The sequence below is a fragment of the Bubalus bubalis genome, chromosome 11 (assembly GCF_019923935.1).
Source record: "Bubalus bubalis isolate 160015118507 breed Murrah chromosome 11, NDDB_SH_1, whole genome shotgun sequence".
Taxonomy (NCBI): Eukaryota; Metazoa; Chordata; class Mammalia; order Artiodactyla; family Bovidae; genus Bubalus; species Bubalus bubalis.
This window is the reverse complement of record NC_059167.1, coordinates 39,295,966-39,323,884: the sequence shown is the minus strand read 5'-3', so window position 1 is coordinate 39,323,884 and position 27,919 is coordinate 39,295,966. Positions and strand designations below refer to the sequence as shown.

General features: G+C 38.6%; 1 pseudogene; it reads left to right on the top strand.

Moving 5' to 3' along the window:
- On the top strand, positions 1-27,843 carry LOC123328308 (annotated as a pseudogene).
- Positions 27,844-27,919: the final 76 nt, after the last annotated feature.

Genomic DNA, 27,919 nt, shown 5'->3' with positions numbered 1-27,919 from the left:
ATGCCTGAAATAAGCACGAGGGAGAGCATGAACGGGCGCCACGTGCAGCACTGTGCCCCTCCACAGCTCCTTGTGACAGCGGTGTGAGCAGTCACTAGTGATCCGTGGATGACACGAAACATGTACTCGGAGAAAAATCATAAACGAACCAGAGCAACTTCTATGTCATGCTGACTTCATTCTCTTATCAGTAAATCCTGTAAGCTCATCTCTTTATAAACACCCTAGACCAGGCTGTGTAAACAAGGAAAGAAGAGTTCACGTTGATTTGGGGTAACTAAAATCAGGGACTGCAATGGACATCTGTCACTGTGGTTGTCCTGTATGCCAATACCATTCTCTTTTGTTTGTTTTCATTATGGCAAAAGTCACATAATGTAAAACATACTATTTTAACCATATTTAACTGTACAGTTCAGTGGCACTAATTACATTCACGTTGTTGTGTAACTCTCACAATTATCCATTTCCCAAATTTTTCACTTTCCTAAACTGAAACTCTGTCCCCGTTAAACACTACACTCCCATTCCCCCTCCTGGTCCCTCCCTGCAGCCTCTGGCATCTACCAGTGTACTTTCTAACTCCATGAATTTGACTATTCTAGGCACCTCATTTAAATGGAGTCAAACAATATTTGTCTCCACCTACTGTATAGCCTATACCATTCTTAAATTTGGAAAATCCTACTACAAAAGCTGAACATGTCAGATACTCATTTTCCTGACTTGTCTTTTACTTAAGCCCGGACACACAAACCAGGCTCACCATTTAACAGATCCAAAAGACCAATAATGCAGAGAAAGAGGTGGAGACTGGGGGGAACTCTTCGGGTGATGCTGACAGTAATTACAGCAGTGTCAGGTCAGGCAGCAGGGGCAGAGGGGAAAGGGACAGCCTGCAGGGCGGGCCCCAGACGTGTCTCCAGGACAAGCTGCAGGCTCTAGTGTTTGTGCCTGCAGCACGGATGCCCGTGCTGCTTCTACTGTGGTTCATTTTGGGCATTGTTTCTGGCTTGTATTGACTTGAATCTCTTTCTGGGTGGCTCTTTGAACTACTTCAATGAAATTATTTTCCTTCAAATCTCCTATAGCTTGCAAACTGAGAGCCCTGACTATCACAGCCGAGTAGGCTGTAAACAACTTGAAAGGAAGTGACCACTGAATCCAGAGTGCATAACTTTGGACCTTGAAAGCAGGAAGTGCTCAAAAAATGCTTGTTGTGTGAATAAATGATGAGATGATGTGATTGTAGAAATAGATTTGCCTTAAAAGCGATGAGATCCAAATAATTAAAATAACTAATATATTACAACTAGAATAGCATAAAGATATGTATATGATCTTAATTATAAGTATTACCATAAACACTTTTTCTAATATTTCTATATAATAGTACTCCCTTGCACAAATGACAGGGATTACTGACATTTTATCTTAGATAATTGTTTCATGTTAGATTTATACTAAGAAAACTTGTTATCTGTTTGTTTGGTTTGTTGGTTTTTGTTTTGTTTTTCCTATCTGATGCTAAGATGTCTGTCATAGTTCCCTTCACTATGCTCTCAGCTCCCCAGAATTCCCTGATGCCAACCTTTGGAATTTTTACTAATAATTCATATTATAACCCCCATCAAGTAAAGAACAGTGATCCACTCTGAATTGTACAGTGTTCTGTAGTATACTTAGCTGGAATCTAAAATCCTTAATCCTTCAGCCTTATAGCTGATATTTTCATAAAGGTAAAACAATTTTTAAAAATAAGGGAATTCATAATAATAACAGAAGAAGGATGTAAAGAAATTATTTATAAGCTATTGAGAGTTGATATTTACATGCAAGATTTCCTTGTCTTTTAAGTGTAACGACTGATGAAGCAAATTTAATCCAAAATATCTAATGGCTCCAGCAGCCGTTCTTCAGTATTCCAACCATAAGAGTTTGGACAAGCTTTACCAAGCCAGTCTTTCATATCTCTAGACTGAAAAAGGTCAAGCTAAGAAGACAAAGTTAGAGCAATGAGTGGAATCGGGCTGTAAGGTTTCTCTTGATCTACTCTTTCGAACTAGCCAGCTGGCAGGTACCCAGCTGACCCTTGATTAGCTCTTTAGGGGCTTCCCTGGTAGCTCAAATGGTAAAGCATCTGCCTACAATGCGGGAGACCCGGGTTCTATCCCTGGGGTCGGGAAGATCCGCTGGAGAAGGAAATAGCAACCTGCTCCAGTATTCTTGCCTGGAAAATCCCATGGACCAAGGAGCCTGGTAGGCTACAGTCCATGGGGTCCCAAAGAGTCAGACAGGACTGAGCAACTTCACTTCACTTCACCAAAAAGAAGTTGTTACTATTTTATTCTTGGCAGCAGATAAAAGGGGGAAATCATATACATTAGAAACACACTTTCTCCAGGCTTTTTTCCTTTTCCCTCAGAAACAGTGAAATGATACAAAGGAGGAGATACATCTGTAACTACAATATATTCATTTTGAATTTGGATTCTAAAAATTCAGTGGGCATCACTTTGTTCCTAACATCCCAGGCTGAAAGGTGCCTGAGTTAAGCAATTTCCCAGGCCTCCTTCTACATGTAAATTTCTTAGATTGCTATCCACCTATGAAAAATAGAGAAATGAAAAAAAGAAAAGGCCTACTGTCTGTTCACATGGCTGACAGTCAATTTTCTACTATACTCTTTATTTTAAAGTAGTCTCATTGAGCCAGTTTCCAGTGCATTAACTTGGGAGACTTATTGCATTTGAACAGGTTCCATGCTGGCAAACTGCATTTTGGAGTCACCAAGGACCCCTTGATGCTTTACCATCAGCAGACTAAATTAGTTTCCATTCCTATGGTTTTTCACTTGGATTGACAGATGCATTACCTCATACTCTTGAACTACAGGAGTTGCTGTAGACTCTTAGAAATAGCATAGAATTCATATTAGGAGTAAATTGGGCTCTGAGGTGCACCTAAGCAGATATTCATACAATAAAGATCTTCCCTGGACTTTGATAGGTTCCTCACATATAAAAGAATCTCAAGAGGGTAAATTGGCTTGAAATTCTTCCTAGAGATCCAAGATTACTTGGGGGAAAAAAAATGTTTTCCTTCTGTGTGCCAAGAAGTCACCTAAGCACCAAGGAACACTTAAAAGAAGCATAGGTTCACTGTCCAAGTGGCAGACAAAATAACTCACAAGAATTTTAAAAACAAACCAGTCTGACTAGAGCAGGTTCTACCAGAACATGGCATTGCTCCATCCAGTGCCCCTAGAATTCCCATTGTTCTCTGCATCCAGACCCCAGCTTCTGTGTGCTTTGCGTTTAATGGTTTCCACCTGCAACTGCCTTCAAGGATTGGCCTTGGGACGCTGGAGCAGCTTTGCCTGCTGGTGCAGAAAATCTGAAGTGCCTAGTAGTTTGCACTGCCCACACCTCCTTCCTGGGAAAATCCAACAACCAATGATTTTTTGGTGTGGTTGAATCAAACTTCAGCTCCCTTGTATGGGGGCAGTACACACTTGAGGTAAAATGTACACTCCAGAGCTCCCTGTAGAACTGAGCTAGGCCTTGAACCTGTGTCTGACTTATCCTCTTCCCTGTCCTTCTTCCCCCACTCTCTTGCCAGTTTTTCTCAAGTATACTTCTTCATAATTCACTTGCTCAAGAATCCTTATCACAGTGCTTGCTTCTGAAGAATCTGGGTGAATATACCTTACTGAGGAGCCAGGACTTGCTTCTGCCTGAAAGAAAGATAGCCTTGGATTTGGAAGTGAAGAAGGAGAAGCACGCTATCCCTAAGAACATAGAGAAAACATGAGAAAAGGAACAGGCTGGAAATGTACTGGCATGGTATATTGGAGTGCAATGTAGAGAAAATTATGGCTATATTAGAACATTATATATAACATTTTATATATAAGGAAAAAAGAGAAAATTTCCCTCTCCTCAATTCACCTTTTACTCCCTTCAAGGATAAGCTTTTTTTTTTAATCGAAGGATAATTACTTTACAATATTGTGATGGTTTTTGCCATATATTATCATGAATTGGCCACGGATGTCCATGTCCCTTCCTAAAACTCATGATTTAAATTTTTTTTTGTTCTCAGAAAACCTGGGAGATAAAAGCATAAGTACTCATCTCAGGTTTAAATATGTGCAAAATTAATCATATTAGGAGATGAAGAGGAAAGAATTTCTCCCTGGCCCTTACTGTAGTGTGGACAACAGATTCTACAGACAAGGGGCATAAGCAAATTATAACTTTCTAGGTATTTTTTATGCATATACCTGAGACTGAATGTGAAAAAGAAAATCAGTGTTAGTTTCTAAACAATTAAAACCCATAATTATTGTTTAATCCTTAGCGTGGCACCAAGAGCTTTCACAATCTGGTCCCATGCTGCATTCCAAGCCTTTTCTTCTGCTGTTTTCTTTCATGCATATAATCGCTTGGTCCTTCACTGAGCTCTTTGCCATTATTTGAACATATGATATTATTTTAGATTCTCATGCTTTGCTCTGCTGCTGCTTGAGAAGCCCTTCTATCTCCTCTCTGCCTGATAAATTTTTGTTTGCATTTCAATACCCAGCTCAAATTTCACATTCTCTTTTACCTTATCCTACCTTTTCAGGTAGTTTATCATTTTATGTCTGCGTGGATCATACTAAAATATACCTTCAATATAGCACCTAGAACATTGCCTTTAAATGCATACAAGTCTATAGGATCCTGGAGAAATGTGTTTATTCCATCTTTATTTCTTTTCCCCATTTTAATGACTGGCACACTCCTACCTCTCCATAATGTCTGACTTAGAAATGAATTGAATAAGTTTTAGTTTATAAGGTGGAGCCAAATTATAAAACATCTTTGATGATAAACTAATTTAACTGTAGCCTAATTTAGGGTGGAACATTTAGAATTCTTTAAGAAATTATTTGATTAATTTTTTGATTTAATGAAAAAATGTGTGAGATAATAAAACTATTACTATTTTGCTCCCTGCCTTAGCCTGTAAATCCTGTAGAGTTTTTCTAGCAGTCAGGAAGGGTAGATACCCAAACTAGTCAACATAGTTGTGATTAGTGTAAGCATTTCTTATTTCAAATATTCACCAACAGATTTGAGAACATAAGTGGTTTCCCAACAACATAATAGTTAAGAACAAGGAGTTTAAATTAGAGATTTTGATTGAAATACTGACATTGGCAGTTACAACTGTGTGATACTTTTGGCAAGTTATTTTTCATTAGTGAAATAAGGATAAAGCACTGACCTCATACAGTTGTAAAGAATAGTACTCTGCCTCAAATATTAGGAATTATAAATATCAACATTATTGAGGCTTTCTCTAACAAGTATTTCTCCTTTTTTTCAGGAAGGATTTTCTCAGGATGCCCTATTGAAAATGTGCTAGCATTGTTATTCCTCAAGGAGATGAGAATTCCGGATTGAGGGACCAGCCACATGGAGGCATAAAAGCATGGGGCATGTTCAGACAGTGAGTATCATAACTCAGTTTTCTGCTCCTACCCGTGCACCTCTTTATACAGAATAAAGCAGTGGCTAAGCTAAATCTGAACTCAGGCCTTGGTGTCTCCTTGAAATGTTATGGGCTTTCTGGTCTGGCTTTGAATAGTCTTGAATCGCTGATTTGTTTTCAACTCCCCCTTTACTCTTGGCTGAAGATACCTGGCCCTAGGTTCTGATTGCCCTAGGCAGCAACATTCATGCTGGGTTCCTTTGTGACCAAAGTAACATCAAGGGATTTATAACACATATAGGGCTTCCCTGATAGCTCAGTTGGTTAAGAATCCACCTGCAATGCAGAAGACCCTGGTTCTATTCCTGGGTCAGGAAGATCTGCTAGAGAAGGGATAGGCTACCCACTTCGGTATTCTTGGGCTTCCCTGGTGGCTCAGCTGGCAAAAAATCCACCTGCAACGCTGAAGACCTGGGTTTGATCCCTGGGTTGGGGAAATCCCCTGAAGAAGAAAAGGCTACCCACTCCAGTATTCTGGCCTGGATAATTCCAGGGACTGAATAGTCCATGGGATCGCAAAGAGCTGGACACAGCTAAGGGGCTTTCACTTTCCACTTTAGGATCATATGTATTACTTTTCAAAAGACTGCACTCTTAGGACATGAAGTTTCAATTCTTCTACTTTGAATTTTTATTATCTACAGAGACTAATATTACAAAGCATAGCCCAGAGTTTTTAAGTGTGAGGGACATCTCTCGATTCAACAATTCTGATCAAGTAAGTTACCAGGGGCCCCAGATTTCCCCCGGAGGCTTAGCTATTTCTCAGAGTCTGTCATATTAGGAAAGAAGCTTTATCATAGCCTAAACTTTTAGGTTCCTCTCTTTTTCTTTTCCTATACTTTCCATTAATCTAAGGCCAAGGCTTCTGACTGTTGAGAAAATAAAAGGTTCAGGGAGTTGTCAAAGCAACTGAGGTAGGGTTTTTCTCAGTTTCTCCAACTTTCTCCAAATTTCCCCAATTGATTTGGTCATTTCCATCTGGAATTAGCCACACAACATTGAATGGCTAATTGCCTAAAACTGAATTTACTCTCTTCACCCAATCCACTCTGCTAATCAGCTCCCATTTATAACATCTCCATTTTCCTTAGTCATTCAGGCTTGAAAGCAGGAGACAATCTTTGACTCACCTCTATTTTTTTCTTTTCTATATCCAATCTATCATGAGTTATTTCTTCCTGTCTTCCAATATGAGTGCTTTCCATTTTCACTATGCTGGGCTACTTAAAACCCTAACATCTTCTACCTGAGAATCATAAACGTTACTCACATATGTACCACCCTCCAATTCTAATTCTTCCTGCCCATTGCTGACAGATAAATCTTCCTAAAAGATCACTTTCTTGATGTCATTTCTCTGTTCAAAAATTTCCAGTGGCTCCCCAGTGCCCACTCCTTGCATTAGTAGGACAATTAACATCATTAGTTACTCTCCAGTGACTCTGATTCAAATAAGAAAGGCAAGGGAGTAGAAGTGAGCTTCGCCCATTACAACGTTGAAGGATCAGTATTTTGCTCACATATTAATGTCTTCTAGGAGTGTTTGGTCAAACAAGAAGAAAAAGGAGAAAGGGGAATGGAAAGGGGAGTAGGGAGAGGGAGGGAAGAGAAGAAAAGAAAGGGGCAGCAGCAGGGATGGGAATGAGAAAGGAGGGACAGAGATTGGATGAGAGGGAGAAACCGACAGGTAATATATAATTACTTTGCTCCAGATTGCTTTCTTTCTTACAGCCTCTGGATTTCTCTATGTATGGTCAACTTTTAATGAAAAACAAGTTTGTTCTAAGGAAAAAAAAAAGTAAAACTCGTGAAACTAAAGAAAAAAATACACCATTTCCCTTGATTTTTATGCTTTTCTGCAAGATATTAAACTAAGGTAGCTCTCTGTATTCCAATTTTCCTATTTTTACAGAAGAAGTAGAAAAATATTTTTGTGGCTTTCTCTCATAAAAGTCAAAACATCCTGTATATTTGAACCCTACAGGACTCAGATGTGGTGCTTAACATTTTTTTCTCTTAAGACTTTTTTCTACTACCACTGCTTATATGCTGATTACTGTGTCAAAGAGAATACTGAGATTGAGAAATGGTAGTCTGGGTGTAAGGTGCATTATTGGCACAAGATATAGAAAGTAAACAACTTTAAAATAAGCAAGCAAGCTTTCTCAATTAATCTATGCTTTTAAGAGTGAATGCAGAGGCATAGCTGAGAGAATACAATTAACAATCAAAGTATCCTCAACTAAAAATAATTTTGTTTTAAAGAGGAAGAAATAATAAGTAATAGTTGCTGCTAATTTGAATACTGAACTTTGTTCTTTAAGTCACCCTGTAGAAAATCTATTGGGAAGTAGACCCTAATGTGAAGGAGTTGAGTTAAGGTCTTTTAATTAAATTTAAAGATTTTCTTACCCATGGGAAATGGCATAATTAGCTGTTTTCTAATGCATTTGACCTGAAGATGCTTGAATCAGCAGATAATTGAATGTATTAAGAGAAGTAGCTAATTCTATTTATGAAACTTAGTTGTTGGAGTAGGGGAAAAAAGAAGTTATTTATCATTTATTCAAGATAGCTCATATATATGTAGAAAAGGGGAGAGGAACAGGCAATTACCAACCATCTCAGTGCAAAACTGTGCATCTTCACATGGTGACTCTTAGGAGAAGAACTGGGCAGCTCAGGACTTGCATCTATTTTGTTACTCCCACACAAGATTTCCATCTGAATGCCAAATAAATTACCACTGAAAATAGAGTGAAGTACTCACAGCAGTAGAATGTACCAGCTGGACTGATGCCTGCATCACAGATTAACTCTGATATATTGGGCTTTGGTATGTTTCTGTGATGTTTCTCAGGGCACATATAATTCAAATCTAAAGGCTAACAAGCTGTGCTCAGATGGAGTTCTACTGAATAAGTACTTCAGTCATATGGTGCTTACACAAGTCTGAGTAAGGCATCATCTCCTTTCAAAGGAAAACATTTCATAAAGTCCAAGTCTGAGATTATTTTATTATTATTCTATTTCAGTATTAATACATGTGAAATCTATGTACTTAAAAATATATTCTTAAGCTGATTAATTCTTATATAATTTAAAAACCAAAATAGTTTGTAAAATAAATATGAAAAATGAACACATAAAATTTAAGTTAACAAAATTTAATGTGATAGATGATACTGTTTGGTAAAAATGAACCTCCACTCATAACCTATATATGCTTTTACTACTATGACACAGATGAGTTGAGTTTGCCAGGCTTAAACTACTGTGCGCCCCTTGTAACAATTCAATTCTCTTATAACCCTTTATCTGAAGTAAAGCAACACTGATCTTCCTGTTATATGCCATGAAGACATTTGCTTTCATCTGCATTATATCATCTAAGCATTGTCAACCTTGTTTTCTCTCTCACTGGTTCTAGATAATTAATGTACTAATATAGATCTGAACAAAACTAAAACACACATAAGCTTAGATGTTGAATATACTGTATAGTATGTTTAATTCTTTTGCTGTCTTAGCATATATGGGAAATGCTATTTCACTCCTCATTCCTTTTTGCATTCCTTCATTCAACACATAGTGTTTGCTATATATTAACCACTGCAAATGATGAATGATGAGAATGATGGAAATGATTATGATAATAAGGAGGAGGAGGAGGATTAAAACAGCACATTTCCTAGTTGAGCAAATTAAAAATCTAAAACTATTCAACAATGACTATATCCAAAGAGTTACAATATTAGGCTATATTAAAGTCATTAGAGCAGTACATGTATAGGGTTAAGAAACTTTGAAAGCAGCAGAATGCATGGATTGGAGCAGAAAATAAAGCTCAGAATAAAAAATATTTAAAACAGCAACAACAATAACGATGATGGTATTGAAGATGTTTTCCTCAAACTATGGAGGATTTATCAGGTTCAAGTCACTGGTTAGTTGTTATTTAATCTTCACAGCAACCAACTAATGTGGTTATTATTTTCATTATTTTATAGATAAGTCATAGATACCCAAATACACACAGCTAGTAATGATATGGCTAGAATCTTTTTTTTTTTTAACAGAGACTCTTTAATCAGCTTACACATCATGTATGGTCAAATTTATATGATAAATCTCATGAATATACACGTAAACATAGATACACATGTGTGTATATACAATATGTATTTATTTCATCTTGTTTTAGTGATTCTGCTTTTCTGATTGATACATTTTATAAATTGAGTCTTCCAATTCATGAACATGGTATTGACTTCTATAAATCTGATCATTTTAAATTTCTTTGAAAAATATTTGTAATTTTATTTATATTTTATTATTCATTTGTGGCTATACTTATTTATCTTTGTTTATCTTTGTTGCTGCACACAGGGTTTCTCCAGTTGTGGCAAGCAGAGGCTACTCTTTGTTGAAGTGCATGGGTTTCTCATTGAGGTGACTTTTCTTGTTGCAGAGCATGGGCTCATTAGTTGTGGCCCCTGGGCTTTGCTGCCCCATGGCATGTGGAATCTTCCTGGATCAAGGATCTAACCTGCATCCCCAGTATTGGCAGGTGGATTCCCAACCCCTGGGCCACCAAGAAAGCCCTGATTTGTATTTTTTTTTTTTTTCTTTTTTGATGTGATGGTCTTTCCCATCTTTCATTATATTTATTGTTAGATATTTGATGTTTTTATGCAATTACAGATTTTGTCATTTTAAATTTTATTTGCTGTTAGTTGTGACTGCTATATAAAAATGCAAATTGATCTTTACATTTATTGTGCAACCTTGCTTTAATTCAGTTATTGGTTTTAATAGCTCATAGACTCTTGGATTTTCTGCATATGTAGCCCTGTTATCTGAGATTAATGTGACCCCTTCCTCCTTTTCTAGCCTCTTATGGACTGTCTCAAACCTCCAGTACAATCTTGAGTGATAGAAGGTAGACTTGTCTCATTGCCCATTTCAAGGGGGTATTTTTTAAATTAATTTATTTTTTATTAAAGGATAATTGCTTTACAGAATTTTGTTGTTTTTCCATCAAACTTCAACATGAATCAGCCATGGGTATACATATGTCCCCCCGCTTCTGAAGCTCCCTCCCATCTCTCTCCCCATCCCACCCCCTAGGTTGATACAGAGCCCCTGTTTGAGTTTCCTGAGCCATAGAGTAAATTCCTGTGGGCTATCTATTTTACATATGGTAATGTAAGTTTCCATGTTACTCTTTACATACATCTCACTTTCTCCTCCCCTCTCCCCATGTCCATAAGTCTATTCTCTATGTCTATTTCTCTTTTGTTGCCCTGTAAATAAATTATTCAGTACCATTTTTATAGGTTCCATATATATGTGTTAGAATACTGTATTTATGTTTCTCTTTCTGACTCACCTCACTCTGTATAATAGGTTCTAGGTTCATCCACCTCATTAGAACTGACTCAAATGTGTTCCTTTTTATGGCTGAGTAATATTGCATTGTGTATATATACCATTACTTCTTTATCCATTCATCTGTCGATGGACATCTAAGTTGCTCCCATGTTCTAGCTATTGTAAATACTGCTGCAATGAACAATGGGATACATGTGTCTCTTTCATTTTTGGTTTCCTCAGGGTATATGCCTAGGAGTGGGATTGCTGGGTCATATGATGGTTTTATTCCTAGTTTTTTAAGGAATCTCCATAGCATGTTCCATAGTGGCTGTATCAGTTTACATTCCCACCAACAGGGCAAGAGTATTCCCTTTTCTCCACACCCTCTCCAGCATTTGTTTGTAGACTTTTTGATGATGGCCATTCTGACTGGTGTGAGGTGATATCTCATTGTAGTTTTGATTTGCATTTCTCTAATAATGAGCAATGCTGAGTATCTTTTCATGTGTTTGTTAGCCATCTGTATGTCTTCTTTGGAGAAATACCTGTTTAGGTCTTTTTCCCATGCTTTGATTGGGTTGTTTGTTTTTCTGGTATTGAGTTGTATGAGCTGCTTGTATATTTTGGAAATTAATCCTTTGTCAGTTGTTTCATTTGCTATTATTTTCTCCCATTCTGAGGGTTGTCTTTTCACCTTGCTTATAGTTTCCTTTGCTTTGCAAAAGCTTTTAAGTTTAATCAGGCCCCATTCGTTTGCTTTAGTCTGTATTTCCGTTACTCTAGGAGGTGGGTCATAGAGGATCTTGCTTTGATTTATGTCATTGAGTCTTCTGGATATGGCTAGAATCTTAACACAGGGAGAGTAGTTCCAAAATGTGAGTACTTAACTATATCTCTAAATAAAATAGTTGGTATTTGAATTATACATTTTTAATAATTAACAAATATGAATTGAGCATATATAATATATCAGGTGGCCTTGGAGGTCAATTTAAATAGTTCCCATCCCTGATGGATAGAGGGTAAAGAATCTGCCTGCAATGCAGGAGACCTGGCTTCAATTTCTGGGTCAGGAAGATCCCTTGGAGAAGGGAATAGCTACCCATTTCAGTATTCTTGCCTGGAGAATCCCATGGACAGAGGAGACTGGTGGGTTACAATCCATGGGGTCACAAAGAGTTGGACATGTTAGTCGGACTAACAGTGTTAGTCAACCCATGGACTGTAGCCCTCCAGACCTAATAGAAGCAGACCTAACAGAAGTAGACAAGATTAGGAGGAGGTCGTGAGAATATACAGAAGAACTATACAAAAAAAGGTCTTAATGACCTGGATAACCATGATGGTGTGATCACTCACCTAAAGTCAGACATCCTGGTGTATGAAGTCAGATGGGCCTTAGGAACCCTCACTATGAACAAAGCTAGTGAAGGTGATGGAATTCCAGTTGAGCTATTTCAAATCATAAATGATGATGCTGTTAAAGTGCTGTGCTCAATATGCCAGGAAATTTGGAATACTCAGTAGTGACCAGAAGACTGGAAAAGGTCAGTTTTCATTCCAATACCAAAGAAAGGCAATGCCAAAGAATGTTCAAAGTACTGTACAATTGCGCTCATTTCATATGCTAGGAAGGTAATGCTCAAAATCCTTCAAGTTAGGCTTCAACAGTATATGAACTGAGAACTTCCAGATGTACAAGCTGGATTTAGAAAAGGCAGAGGAACCAGAGATCAAATTGCCAACATCCATTAGATCATAGAGAAAGCAAGAGAATTAAAAAATATATATACATCTGCTTTATTGATTATGCTAAAACCTTTGACTGTGTGAATCACAACAAACTGCAGAAAATTCCTTAAGAGATGGGAATACCAGATCACTTTACCTGTCCCCTAGAAAACGGTATGCAGGTCAGGAAGCAACAATTAGAACTGGATATGGAACAACATGTTCCATGGTTTTTGACTGATTCAAAATTGGAAAAGGAGTTATGTCAAGGCTGTATATTGTCACCCTGCTTATTTAACTTCTGTGCAGAGTACATCATGTGAAATGCCAAGCTGGATGAATCCCAAGCTGCAATCAAGATTGCTGGGAGAAATTTCAAAACCTCAGATATGCAGATGATACCACTCTAATGGAAGAAAGTGAAGAGGAACTAAAGAGCCTCTTGATGAAAGTGAAAAATGAAAGTGACAAAGTTGGCTTAAAACTCAATATTCAAAAAACTAAGGTCATGCATCTGGTCCCATCACTTCATGGAAAATAGATGGGGAAAAAAATGGAAACAGTGGCAGTTTTTATTTTCTTGGGCTCCAAAATCACTGCAGATGGTAACTGCAGCCATGAAATTAAAAGATTCCTCCTTTGGAAGAAAAGCTATGACAAACCCAGACAGTGTATTAAAAGCTAGAGACATCATTTTGCTGACAAAGGGCCATATAGTCAAAGCCATAGCTTTTCCATTAGTCATGTATGGATGTGAGAGTTGGACCATAAATAAGGCTGACTGCCAAAGAATTGATGCTTTCAAACTGGTGCTGGAGGACTCTTGAGAGTTCTTTGCCCAGCAAAGAGACCAAATCAGTTAATCCTACAGGAAATGAACCCTGAATATTCATTGGAAGGACTGATGCTGAAGCTGAAGCTTCAATACTTTGGCCACCTGATGTGAAGAACTGACTCATGGGAAAAGCCTGTGATACTGGGCATGATTGAGGGCAGGAGGAGAAGGGGAAAACAGAGAATGAGATGGTTGGTTGGCATCACTGACTCAATGGACATGAGTTTGAGCAAACTCGGGGCGATAGTGAAGGACAGGGAAGCCTGGCATGCTGCAGTCCATGGATTCGCAAAAATTGGACACCACTTATCAACTGAAGGACAACAAACATTATTCTGAATGTTTCTGTGAGTTGAAGAGCAAGCTAGAATCTCAGAAGGCATCTAGTTTGCCCAGAAAGATATTTGCTGGGTTCTGATGCTGAGTGGGGCTCTGGTTAACTGAGCCAAATTTTCTAAAAGGGAGAGTGAAATCTGCTGCAATTGCTTTGTGCTTTACTTTCCTGAAAAACGCATTTTAAAGTCCATCTATAAAAACATTGGTTGTATCTGAAGGCTTATTGGGCAGGAAGAGAAAAAGCTTAGCGGGGAACCTCTGAAGAGCAGATCTACATTCTTGGCAGTCTTCAAGACTGAGAAGAAATATGTGAAAGCCCCGATAATACATAATCCATGAGAGGCATACCTAATGATGACAATGAACAAGAATTAGACGGAATCTTTCTAAATCTACAACCTTGCATTCACTCAGCTCATCTTCTGGTTGAATTCAGATGATCTGCTCCACATCCTATCTGGTTAACATGGAAAAAGGAAACTCACCTCTCACTGGTAATATAATACCACTGGGATTCCCTAAGACTCTCTAGTACACAATGCCCTGTGTATAATTTTTAAAAATTAGAAATAAGAGACAAAGAAAAACAAGGGAAACAACAATATATACAGACTTGCATATGATCTAGATACTGATGTTAACAAACAAGGACTCTAAAATAGCTATAATTCATTTATTCAAAACAAGAGATAAGATGCACAAAATAAATAAAAAGGTTGAGACTTTCAGGATCAAATTGGTACCTACAAAATAATCAAATGGATATTCTGGAACTTAAAAAATTTTAATATATATATGAAAGTGAGAACCATATTAGGTGGGTTTATCAGAGATTGGAGGCAGAAAGATTAGTAAAGTGGAAAACACTGCACAAGTGAAATAAAGACATGGGCCTACATGGGACAAACAGGAACCTCTCAAAGGCATGCATAGCTGGAGTTCCAGAAGGAGAGAAGCAAGAGAATGAAGCAGGAACAGTATTTGAAGAGTCAGTTACTGAATATTTTCTAAAACTGATAAAAGACATCAACCCAAAGAATTCCAAAGAGGAAAAACTCAATTCAACGGAGGAAAAGCACAAAGAAAACCACATCTAGACACATCATTGTAACACTGCGGAATATCAAGGACAAAAAGGAAATCTAAAAAGCAACAGGAATTTTAAAAAATATATATTGCCTTTAAAGTAGTAACGATAAGGCTGGCAGCTGAATTCTTAACTGACACGAGCCAGAGACAATAGAGGAACATTTCTAATCACTGAAAGAAAATAACTGCCAACTTTAAATTCTACACACCATAGATATTTCTTTCAAAAATGAAGTTAAAATAAAGCCATTTTCAGATGAAAGTCTAAGAGAAGATTTTTGCTATATCTATACTAAAATAAAATCTAAAGAGAATGTTCTTCAGGCAAATGGAGATTCATTCCAATTGAAACCTTGACAAGGAAAAAGAGAAAGAAAAATATCAGTGGGTCATGTTTAAGGAAAATTTACTATACAAAATTATAATTATAATAGCATTTGAAGTTAAAAATGCATGCAGAACTGAAATACTCAACCAAAATTACTCAAAAGGCAAGAGGGCATAAACAGAGCTTAATGGTCCTGAGGTTCAAGCAGTATCATGTCTGGGATAAACGTAATAACTTATATTAATTTTAGTAAATCAAGAATGAACTATTACATCTTGGCAGCTTGGCTATCTACCAACATGACATAAAATTAATTTGACAACAGAAGTGAAAATGCTGTTACAAATCATTTCTTAATTTTAATACAGTTGAGGAAATATGAATGGCAATAGGCATAAATGCCCAATCAGATGTTTATTGGGCCCCAACTTACAAACTGTATGTTCAGCTGAACCCCAAAAGAATAAAATTTAAAAGAATAGAAAAGTCTCAGTATATATCATTGGAAATTATCTCTAAAACATAAGGTATAATGAGACTTTATAATGCATTTATCACCCTGGGAACAAAACCACATCATGTTTTCAACATAAGTCATTCAATTTCCATATGCACATTCAAAGATTCATAAAGAAAACAGTACTGTTAGTAGTTAGGATCCCAAAATACATAATGAAAATAATAAAAATTATAAAACTTCAGAAAAGGGAATATCATGCTAGAATTATCAGGGAAATCTTTAAGAAATAGGTAGAATCTAAAGTAGGGCCTGAAAGATGACTGGAAAACACATTTCACTTTTTGATAAAAAATGTACTATGAAGAAGAGAAATGCACCTTTCTGTAATCTTTGGCTAGAAGTAGAAAATGAAATATAACACTAATAATAAAGATCTGAATTTGGAAACTTAACTGTCTCATTCACAATATTAGTTCTTAAGAATGGAGACCTGGGAAAGGATGACTGACATGGAACTGAAGATACTCTGTTTGGAAAACAGACCTTCTTAAAGTTTCCTCTCAATTTATACTTTGTCACAAATAGAGGATGCAAGCTGAGAGATCTGAGAACAAGAAAAGAGGACTGAGTGCCAATTTGCATAGTGAAATGATTAAAAGAGTTAAAAAAAAAAATCCATGCTGAAGCTCTAAAGTATCAGAGCTATGTCTCCACAAAATGGCTTTTTACCCTTATAAAGTTTTGAAGGTTAATTATCTTTCTCAACCTCAGAGGTCAAACTAGAGTTATTTTAATCAGTGTTTGGGAATGTTGACAATTAATAAAAAAGTATACTTAGGTTGTACTTAGGTGTCTTTATTTTTCTAGCCTTGTACTTAAAGCACTATCACTCTATAATCAAGACACTGCAGATTGGTTCATAGATATAATTTGTTGTTTTAACATGAAATTTTTTTGTATTTTTAAAAATTATAAGTGAGAGGAAGTGTGATATCTAACACCAGTCTCAATTAACCATGGCTATAACTGTTTCCATCCTTTGACCTGTGAAGTTACTATGCAGATATCACTAGTGATACTTTATCTATGCTGCAGATAGCTCATGGGAAGAGAGAAAAGTAATTATATTTACTTACTTGGAAAACCCCAAACTGAGGAAATAACAGTTGTCTTTAATAAAACACAAATGCTGTGGCCGGATGTCCAGCATAATAATATAAGTAAATAAGTAATCATCCAAGGCCCCGTGACTCGTGGTGCTGTGGGAGACAAATCTAGAGGCGACATATACACTGCTGCATTGGATCCTCTAGGGAACACATAACAACTCGAGCTTAATTATGCAGTGAGACTTGGAGTGGCAGTTGTGCAATAACTAACACTTCCATTTTCAACGTTTGGCTGTCTTAAACCCAACTTTGTCTGATCACAAATGTCTGACTCTCTATGGTACTGTTTAATATATTTTAAACACAGTAACTTAACAAATACTTGATAATTTTAACTAAATTTTAAACCTCAGATATACTTTGTAACTCCATGGAAACAGTTTTGCTCCTAAAACAAATCCTTTGTGGCTCTGAATCCCAAATTATGTCTGGTTTTGTTTTAGATCTCATCTGAATTTTTAAAAAACACTTTCATCATTTTGAAGTAAAATAATTAATGAAATTTACACGAACAATATTCTCTCAGGCACTGCTAGCCAATCACCAAGGACAACACACAGTGTTTCTTAGAAGTGGCATGACAGCACATCATTCTAAATTTGGTTACTCCCAGTAAGTTTAAAGGAACATTATCAAAAGATATGGCTGGGTGATTATGTAGCCTCAAGTAACTGAATAATTAAGTTATGCTTTAACCCATGAATATCACTGTCCTAATTTACTGTAGAGTGTGTCATTTTCCTACCTACATGGACAATCTAAAGTGCATGAGAGAAATCTATAGAAGCAGTTTTCTCTAAGGCACATTGTCCTAGATCTAGAAGCCAAATTCCCCCCAAAATTCCATACTTAGTTTAATGAAGTGAATCCAATATGCTAATGTCCTCCATTTAAAAACTTCATAACAAAATATCAATAAGTACATATGATAAATGAGATAGTGAACTATGAATGCCAAGTCCAAATTGTAAAAATTTATGAGTATTTCTAATATCAATACTCTTGTGTTTTGAGAGCCTTATGCATTATTGAATGATTGTTACACTGCTACTATGTTTTTTTAATTAATTTATTTATTTTAATCAGAGGATAATTACTTTATAATATTGCAGTGGTTTTTGCCATACATTGACATGAATCAGCCATTGGTGTACATGTGTCCCCCCCATCCTGAAACCCCCTCTAGCCTCCCTCCCCAACACAACTACAATGTTAACCTAAAATGTCCTGAGACTCTTAAATACTCGGTACTTAAACCTTCATTCAGGGTTGATATTATGGTATCAGACAAATACAGAGTTACCAGAGAAATGGGGCTTAAATCAGTTCAGTTCAGTGTAGTTCAGTCGCTCAGTTGTGTCTAACTCTTTGCGACCCCATGAATCGCAGCACGCCCATCACTGACTCCCGGAGTTTACCCAAACTCATGTCCATCGAGTCAGTGATGCCATCCAGCCATCTCATCCTCTGTCGTCCTCTTCTCCTCCTGCCCTGAATCCCTCCCAGCATCAGGGTCTTTTCCAATGAGTCAACTCTTCACATGAGGTGGCCAAAGAACTGGAGTTTCAGCTTGAGCGTCAGTCCTTCCAATGAACACCCAAGGACTGATCTCCTTTAGGATGGACTGGTTTAATCTCCTTGCAGTCCAAGGGACTCTCAAGAGTCTTCTCCAACACCACAGTTCAAAAGCTTCATTCTTTTGTTCTTTTCTTCATTCTTCATTCTTTTCTTCATTCTTCGGTGCTCAGCTTTCTTCAGTCCAACTCTCACATCCATACATGACCACAGGAAGAACCATAGCCTTGAATTTACAGACCTTTTGTCTCTGCTTTTGAATATGCTGTCTAGGTTGGTCATAATTTTCCTTCCAAGGAATAAGTGTCTTTTCCTTTCATGGCTGCAATCACCATCAGCAGTGATTTCGGAGCCCCAAAAAATAAAGTCTGACACCGTTTCCTCATCTATTTCCCATGAAGTGAGGGGACCAGATGCCATGATCTTAGTTTTCTGAGTGTTGAGCTTTAAGCCAATGTTTTCATTCTCCTCTTTCACTTTCATCAAGAGGCTTTTTAGCTCTTCTTCACTTTCTGCCATAAGGGCAGTGTCATCTGCATATCTGAGGTTATTCATATTTCTCCCGGCAATCTTGATTCCAGCTTGTACTTCCTCCAGCCTAGCATTTCTCATGATGTACTATGCATAGAAGTTAAATAAGCAGAGTGACAATATATAGCTTTGACATACTCCTTTTCCTATTTGGAACCAGTCTGTTGTTCCATGTCCAGTTCTAACTGTTGCTTCCAGACCTGCATATAGGTTTCTCAAGAGGCAGGTCAGGTGGTCTAGAATTCCCATCTCTTTCAGAATTTTCCACAGTTTATTGTGATCCACACAGTCAAAGGTTTTGGCATAGTCAATAAAGCAGAAATAGATGTTTTTCTGGAACTCTCTTGCTTTTTCGATGATCCAGTGGATGTTGGCAGTTTAATCTCTGGTTCCTCTGCCTTTTCTAAATCAGCTTGAACATCAGGAAGTTCACAGTTCACGTATTGCTGAAGCCTGGTGTGGAGAATTTTGAGCATTACTTTACTAGCTTGTGAGATGAGTGCAATTGTGCAGTAGTTTGAGCATTTTTTGGCATTGCCTTTCTTTGGAACTGGAATGAAAACTGACCTTTTCTAGTCCTGTGGCCACTGCTGAGTTTTCCAAATTTGCTGGCATATTGAGTGCCAGCACTTTCACAGCATCATCTTTCAGGATTTGAAATAGCTCAACTGGAATTCTATCACCTCTACTAGCTTTGCTCGTAGTGATGCTTCCTAAGGCCCACTTGACTTCACATTCCAGGATGTCTGGCTCTAGGTTAGTGATCACACCATCGTGATTATCTGGGACATGAATATCTTTTTTGTACAGTTCTTCTGTGTATTCTTGTCACCTCTTCTTAATATCTTCTGCTTCTGTTAGGTCCATACCATTTCTGTCCTTTATCAAGCTCATCTTTGCATGAAATATTCCCTTAGTATCTCTAATTTTCTTGAAGAGAGCTCTAGTCTTTCCCATTCTGTTGTTTTCCTCTGTTTCTTTGCATTGATCACTGAGGAAGCGATTTCTTATCTCTCCTTGCTATTCTTTGGAACTCTGCATTCAGATGCTTATATCTTTCCTTTTCTCCTTTGCTTTTCACTTCTCTTTTCACAGATATTTGTAAGGTCTCCTCAGACAGCCATTTTGCTTTTTTGCATTTCTTTTTGGGGGTGGTCTTGATCCCTGTCTCCTGTACAATGTCACGAAGCTCCGTCCATAGTTCATCAGGCACTCTGTGTATCAGATCTAGACCCTTAAACCTATTTCTCACTTCCACTGTATAATCATTTGATTTAGGTCATACCTGAATGATCTAGTGGTTTTCCCTGCTGCTGCTGTTGCTGCTAAGTCGCTTCAGTCGTGTCCGACTCTGTGCAACCACAGAGACGGCAGTACACCAGGCTCCCCCATCCCTGGGACTCTCCAGGCAAGAACACTGGAGTGGGTTGCCACTTCCTTCTCCAATGCATGAAAGCGAAAAGTGAAAGTGAAGTCACTCAGTCGTGTCCGACTCCTAGTGACACCATGGACTGCAGCCTACCAGGCTCTTCCGTCCATGGGATTTTCCAGGCAAGAGTACTGGAGTGGGGTGCCATTGCCTTTTCCCTACTTTCTTCAATTTCCATCTGAATTTTGCAATAAGGAGTTCATGATCTGAGCCACAGTCAGCTCCCAGTCTTGTTTTGCTGACTATATAGAGCTTCTCCATCTTTGGCTGCAAAGAATATAATCAATATGATTTTGGTGTTGACCATCTGGTAATGTCCATGTGTAGAGTCTTCTCTTGTGTTGTTGGAAGAGGGTGTTTGCTATGACCAGTATGTTCTATTGGAAAAACTCTATTAGTCTTTGCCCTGCTTCATTCTGTACTCCAAGGCCAAATTTGCCTGTTACCCCAGGTGTTTCTTGACTTCCTATTTTTGCATTCCAGTCCCCTATAATGAAAAGGACATCTTTCTTGGGTGTTAGTTCTAAAAGGTCTTGTAGGTCTTCATAGAACCGTTCAACTTCAGCTTCTTCAGCATTACTGGTTTGGGCATAGGCTTGGATTACTGTGATATTGAATGGTTTGCCTTTGACACAAACAGAGATCATTCTGTCATTTTTGAGATTGCCTCCAAGTTCTGCATTTCGGACTCTTTTGTTGACCGTGATGGCTACTCCATTTCTTCTAAAGTATTCTTGCCCACAGTAGTAGATAAAATGGTCATCTGAGTTAAATTCACCCATTCCAGTCCATTTTAGTTCACTGATTCAAAGAATGTCGACACTCACTCTTTCTATCTCCTGTTCGACCACTTCCAATTTGCCTTGATTCATGGACCTAATATTCCAGGTTCCTATGCAATATTGCTCTTTACAGCATCGGACCTTGCTTCTATCACCAGTCACATCCACAGCTGGGTATTGTGTTTGCTTTGGCTCCATCCCTTCATTCTTTCCGGAGTTATTTCTCCACTGGTCTCCAGTAGCATATTGGGCACTTACCGACCTGGGGAGTTCCTCTTTCAGTATCCTATCATTTTGCCTTTTCATACTGTTCATGGGGTTCTCAAGGCAAGAGTACTGAAGTGGTTTGCCATTCCCTTCTCCAGTGGACCACATTGTGTCAGACCTCTCCACCATTACCTGTCCATCTGGGTTGCCCTACACGGCATGGCTTAGTTTCATTGAGTTAGACAAGGCTGTGGTCCTAGTGCGATCAAATTGGCTAGTTTTCTGTGATTATGGTTTCAGTGTGTCTGCCTTCTGATGCCCTCTTGCAACACCTACCATGTTACTTGGGTTTCTCTTACCTCGGACATGGGTTATCTCTTCACGGCTGCTCCAGCAAAGCTCATCCGCTAGTCCTTACCGTGGATGAGTCGCTCCTCCTGACCTTGAACGTGGAGTAGCTCCTCTTGGCCCTCCTGCGCCCATGCAGCCGCTGCTCCCTGGATGTGGGGTTGCTCCTCTCGGCCGCCACCCCTGACCTCGGACATGGGGTAGCTCCTCTTGACCGCTCATGTGCCGTCACAGTCTGGCACTCTTAGGGCTTAAATAACCAGCAATAAAATTAAGTTCATGCTGAACTGATAAGCAGCTTCAACAGGTGTTTGTTGCTCCTACCCAAGCCTAGGATTGTCCCTAAAGTCTGCTTGGGAGAGTTAGGAGACCCAGCTGCCGAGGGTACAGAGATGTGCTGAGGAGTTCAGCATTTGCAAGGACCAACTCTCAGTTCTCCCCCAGTTTCATCTGATCCTTTCCTCATTCTTTATCCTGATTTGTTTCATTGTGCCCAATTCTTGTCTTGTCACTAAGTCGTGTCTAACTCTGCAGCTTCATGGACTATAGCCCACCAGGCTCCTCTGTCCATGGCATCTCCTGGGCAAGAATACTGGAGTGGGTTGCCATTTCCTTCTCCATGGGATCTTCCAGGCCCAGGGATTGAACCTGTGTTTCCTGCCTTGCTGGCGGATTCTTTACCACCGAGCCACCAGGGAAGCCTGCCCTTAGGGAAGAGTAGCGAAAGGCTATAACTGCATGACAGAAACAACATTATTAATATCTGAATAAACATTCACAGCCTCTGCTTCAGTCTTACCTCCATTGCCTAATTGGCATTTCCTTCTTTTCTGATTTTAATCAGAGGTGAAAGAATATTGAGAAGACTATTAAGAATGTGAGAGATAGAGAGGCTTTGGGGAGGCTAAGCACTGTGAGAAACATAAAGGGAGGGAAGGAATGAGGTGCCAAGACATGCTGCATTGGAGATGAAATGTTCTTTCACGATTTACAAGGAAGTAGGAAAAAGTGATTTTGGAGATGTATTAAATTACTTTTGGTTGCTTGACTGTGCTTCTTTTTTAATGTTACACCTCACCAAGACTGGAATTTTCAGGCATAGTCCACAACATTAGCAGAACAAAGGGCAATAAAGGCAGGAGCAAGACCTAAGCTTACTGATGACCAACAACCATCCAGGTGGCGCTAATGATAAAACAGCGGCTGCCAATGCTGGAGACATAAGAGATGTGGGTTCTGTCCCTGGATTGGGAAGATCCCCTGGAGGATGGCACAGCAACCCACTCCAGTATTCTTGCCTGGAGAACTCCATGGACAGAGGAGCCTGGCGGGCTATGGTCCATAGGGTCGCAAAGAGTCGAACACAGCAGAAGCGACCTAGCAGACACACAGGCAACAACCACGAGATTGGGTGGAACCTATGAAGACAACTGAAGGAAATCAGTTAGCTGGAGAATAGAACAAATATAACCAAGAAAAATTCATGATGATGATGACCAGTATTCAGAAATTTGTTATTGTTCAGTCACTCAGTCATGTCTGACACTTTGCAGTCCCATGGACTGCAGCACGCCAGGCTTCCCTTTTCTTCACCATCTTCTGGAGCTTGCTCAAACTCATGTCCATTGAGTTAGTGATGCCATCCAACCATCTCATCCTCTGTCATCCCCTTCTCCTCCTGCTTTCAATCTTTCCCAGCATCAGGGTTTTATCTAATGAGTTGGCTCTTTGCATCATGTAGCCAAAGCATTGGAGCATCAGCTTCAGAATCATTCCTTCCAATGAATGTTAAGGGTTGATTTCCCTTAGGATTGACTGATTTGATCTCCTTGCAATCCAAGGAACTCTTAAGAGTCTCCTCCACCACCACAGTTCAAAACCATCAATTCTTGCCAAAGATATGAGACATAAGAGATGTGGGTTCAACCTGAGTCAGGAAGATTCAGGCACTCAGGCTTCTTTATAGCCCAACTCTCACATCCATACCTGACTACTGGAAAAAAACACAGCTTTGACTATATGGACCTTTGACAGCACAGTCATGTCTCTGCTTTTTAATACACTGTCTAGGTTTCAGAAATTAATCCATTTTAAGTTTGAATTTATTTTATAATATAATTTAAGGCATTAATTTTCCAAATAGTGAATTATTGACTCAATGACCAAAAAAGACCCCCCCCACACACAAAGTGCTTAATATACTCCAAAAAAGTAACTTGTTATACTGGAGGAAAGTAGAACTTTCATCTAAATCAGCGTGACTCACAGACAGACATATTTACATGTATATTAGATGAGCTAAAAGATCATGCTGCAGTTCACAGATGCTATCTACATAAACAAAGGGAATTGAGGCCAGTCAATCCCTGCTAATGTACAATAAGCACAGGAATAACAGAGAAGACAATGGCCCATTTTCAATATCCCCCAAACCAATTACAAAAGACTGAAAAGGATGGAGAGGGGCTTGGTGTTTGGAGGTTTGTTTTTCATGGACAGATGGTTTCCTCATCCTTATTTGTGGTACCACCTAAAACTTATCTGACTGGGAAGCAGATATTTCTTCCTGTCTGCATGCTGCCTGGTACTGCAGTTCCATTCATTTCATGGGGTCTCTCCTGGTAAGCTACGAGCCTTTTTTTCTCCTGACTACAGGGCATCCTAGAGTTAATGACAGACTGTAGCTGTCTCATAGTCTATTATATTTTCTCAATGACCAAAACAAATCTATACTCATGTAAATGTGCCTTTTCCTTGGTGGAAACTGAAATCAGTTCCACACAGTTAATCATACCATAGTCTCGCCTATATAGTCAGAAACTGATATTAAGTCTCTCCTTAGCCTGCTCCAAACTCAATAACCCCAAAGAGTTCAATGTTTCCTAGTCAACACACTAATTGTTTTCTTTTTTTTTTTAAACCCTCATTTCCTCTGGACCCTATCCAAACTCTCTATTTCTTAGATCAATAACAGGATTAACATGAATCTCACCACAATAGCAAATAAGAATAGAACCACATGAACTATACTGGGAGAAATCACTTCGTATTTCCAATGCTTGCATTTGAGAATTTGATTTGAAATGATGAGCATGTGTTATTGACTCATTACCTTGCAATTTAGGCTGTCTTTAGCTATGTTTATAAAATCTGACTGGAAGTATCATACCTGCCAATATTCAACTTCTACTTTCTTTCCCCAAAACAATGTTCTGTTTTTTTTTTTTTTTTTTACTTATTCCTGAGTGAATTATATGGAATGCAAAACTTGAAATATCAAGCTCAATAATTTATTCAGTTTCTGGGGAAATTCATATTTTAATTTCTGTAGGATTGTGTTCTAAGATATAACATCCACATTAAATTGTATAGGGCTTCCCTGGTGGTTCAGCTGGTAAAGAATCTGCCTGCAATGTGGGAGACCCAGGTTTGAACCCTGGGTTGGGAAGATCCTCTGGTATTCTTGCCTGGAGAATCCCCATGGATAGACAGTCCATGGTGTAGCAAAGAGTTGTACATGACTGAGTGACTAAGCACACACACACTTTATATATATCTATATCTATATATATCTTATTCCATATGTACACATATATGTATAAAATATAATCCATTAAGAAAACTTTTAAAATAACCAATAATCATAGTATCATGGAATCTCAGAGGTGGAAGAGCATTATGTAGATTCTATTCCTTCAGAGGCACCAGCTTAGTTACCTTGATTTAAAAAAAAAAAATGTGATGAAATGGAATCTGTAATGCCCAACAGAGCACTAAAATGCAGGCAGGAGGCCATTGGGGAATTAGAGACTATGCATATCTCCACCCAGATAGAACATGAACTTTGGGCCACAATATCTTGAAAGAATGCTTATACACTGAACTCTGAGTAACAGCCTTAGAAACCAATCACATATAAATAAGAATGATTCCAGTTTGCTACCATCAATCATAATTCTTGGGAAACAATTTATGTAAACTTCCTCCCTTAAAAAAAAAAAAAAAACTTTTTGGTTTTTAACTCTTCTTGTGGTACATTTGAGTTTCTACCCAAATCTGTGTCTCTTGAATTGCAATTCCTGACTCCCAGATAAATGTTTTTCCCTTATCTTACAGCACTGCTTTTATTTCTAGATCAAAATACGGAGATGATAATCTTTGAATGTACAATTCAGCCCAACTCCAAGAATGCTATTTCTAGTGAGCTTGACAGAGATACTATAAGCAAATAATTTTAAAATGCCATCAAAGATTATTCAAAAGATACATCAAATATATTCATCACAGAGCTGATGACAGAGGAAATAATTATAAATTCCCTAACTAAAATTCCAAACACCAAGTGTATGATTAAATGCTTATATAGGAGTTGGCCATTTTTGTAACTTAACTGAGGGAAATTCTCCATATTTTATTTTAGTAAAGCTTTTTTACAATATGTTTGTTTCTAGAACACAGGTGCCATGGAAACCACCACTAAAGCCAAGATCGAGAAAGAAAGGACTCATACTAACATCATCATTATTGGACACATAGATGCAGGCAAGTCCAGCACGACTGGCCATTTGATCTACAAATGTGGTAGAATTAACAAAAGAACCATTGAAAAGTTTGAGAAGGAGGCTACTGAGATGGGAGAGATCTCCTTTACATACTCCTGGGTCTTGGGTAAACCGAACACCAACGGTGAGCTTGGTATCACTGTTGACAATTCCATGTGAAAATATAAGACTGGTAATTATTACATGACCATCATCCATGGCCTATGACACAGGGAATTTAACAAAAACATGATTATAGGCATATCTGATACTGATTCTCCTTATTGATTTCTGTTGCTGGTATTGTTGAATCAGAAGCTGGTATACACTAGAATGGGCAGATCTGTGAATGTGCCCTTCTAGCTTACGTGTGTGTGTGTGTGTGTGTGTGTGTGTGTGTGTTAGTCGCTCAGTCGTGTCCAGCTCTTTGCAACCCCATGAACTGTAGCCCACCAGGGTCCTCTGTCCATGGAATCCTCCAGGCAGGAATACTGGAGTGGGTTGCTAATCCCTTCTCCAGGGGATTTTTCCCAACCCAGAAATCGAACTCTGGTGTCCTGCATTGCAGGCAGATTCTTCACCCACTGAGCCACCAGGGAAGCCCTCTGTTCCTTATATGCTGGTCATGAAACAACTAATTGTTGGTGTTAATAAAATGGATTCCACTAAGCTACTATTTGAGCCAGAGAGATAATGAGGAAATCATTAACAAAGTCAGCACCTACAGTAAGAAAACTGGCTACAACCCAGGCACAGTAGCATTTGTGCTAGTTTCTGGTTGGAATGGAGACAACATGCTGGAGTTAAGTACAGATATGCCTTGGTTCGTTACCCATAAATATAGTAATGTCAGTGCTGAAATCTCTGGATTGTGTCCTGCCCACCAATTCTTCTCATTAATGTCTACAAAACTGGTGGTACTGGGACTGTCCCTGTGTGTTGAGTGGAGACTGCTGTTCTCAAACCTGGCATACTCATTACCTTTGCTCCAAACAGCATTACACCTGAAGGTAAAGTCTGTTGAATTGCATCATGAGCTTTGAATGTAGCTCTTCATGGGGATAATGTAGATTTCAATGTAAAGAATGTGACTGTCAAAGATATTCATCATAGCACTGTGGCTGGCGATAGCAAAAATGACCCACTATTGGAAGAAGCTGGCTTCAACACTCCGGTGATTACCCTAAACCACCCGGGTCATATCAGTGCTGGCTATGCACCTGTTGCTGAATTGTCAGGTACCTCATATTGCTTGCAAGTTTTCTGAGAAGAAAGAGAAGATTGATCACCACTCTGGTAAGAGGCTAAAAGATGGCCTCAAATTTTTGAAATCTGGTTGATGTGCTTCTTGCAAGTTTAGGTGTTAATAGCTTCTCTGGCTATCCATATTTGGCTATTTGTGATGTGAGATGGACCACTGCTGTGGGTGTCATCAAATTCGTGGACAAGAAGGCTGCTGGAGCTGGTCAGGTCACTAAGTTTGCTCCTAAAACTTAGTAAGGTAAACGAATATTATCCCCAGTACCCGCCATCCTAGTCTTAAGCAGACAGGTGGAAGAAGGTCTCAGAACTGTTTCTCTCAACTGACCTGTTTAATAGTAAAAGTTCGGTTAATAACAATGCATTGTAAAACCTGCA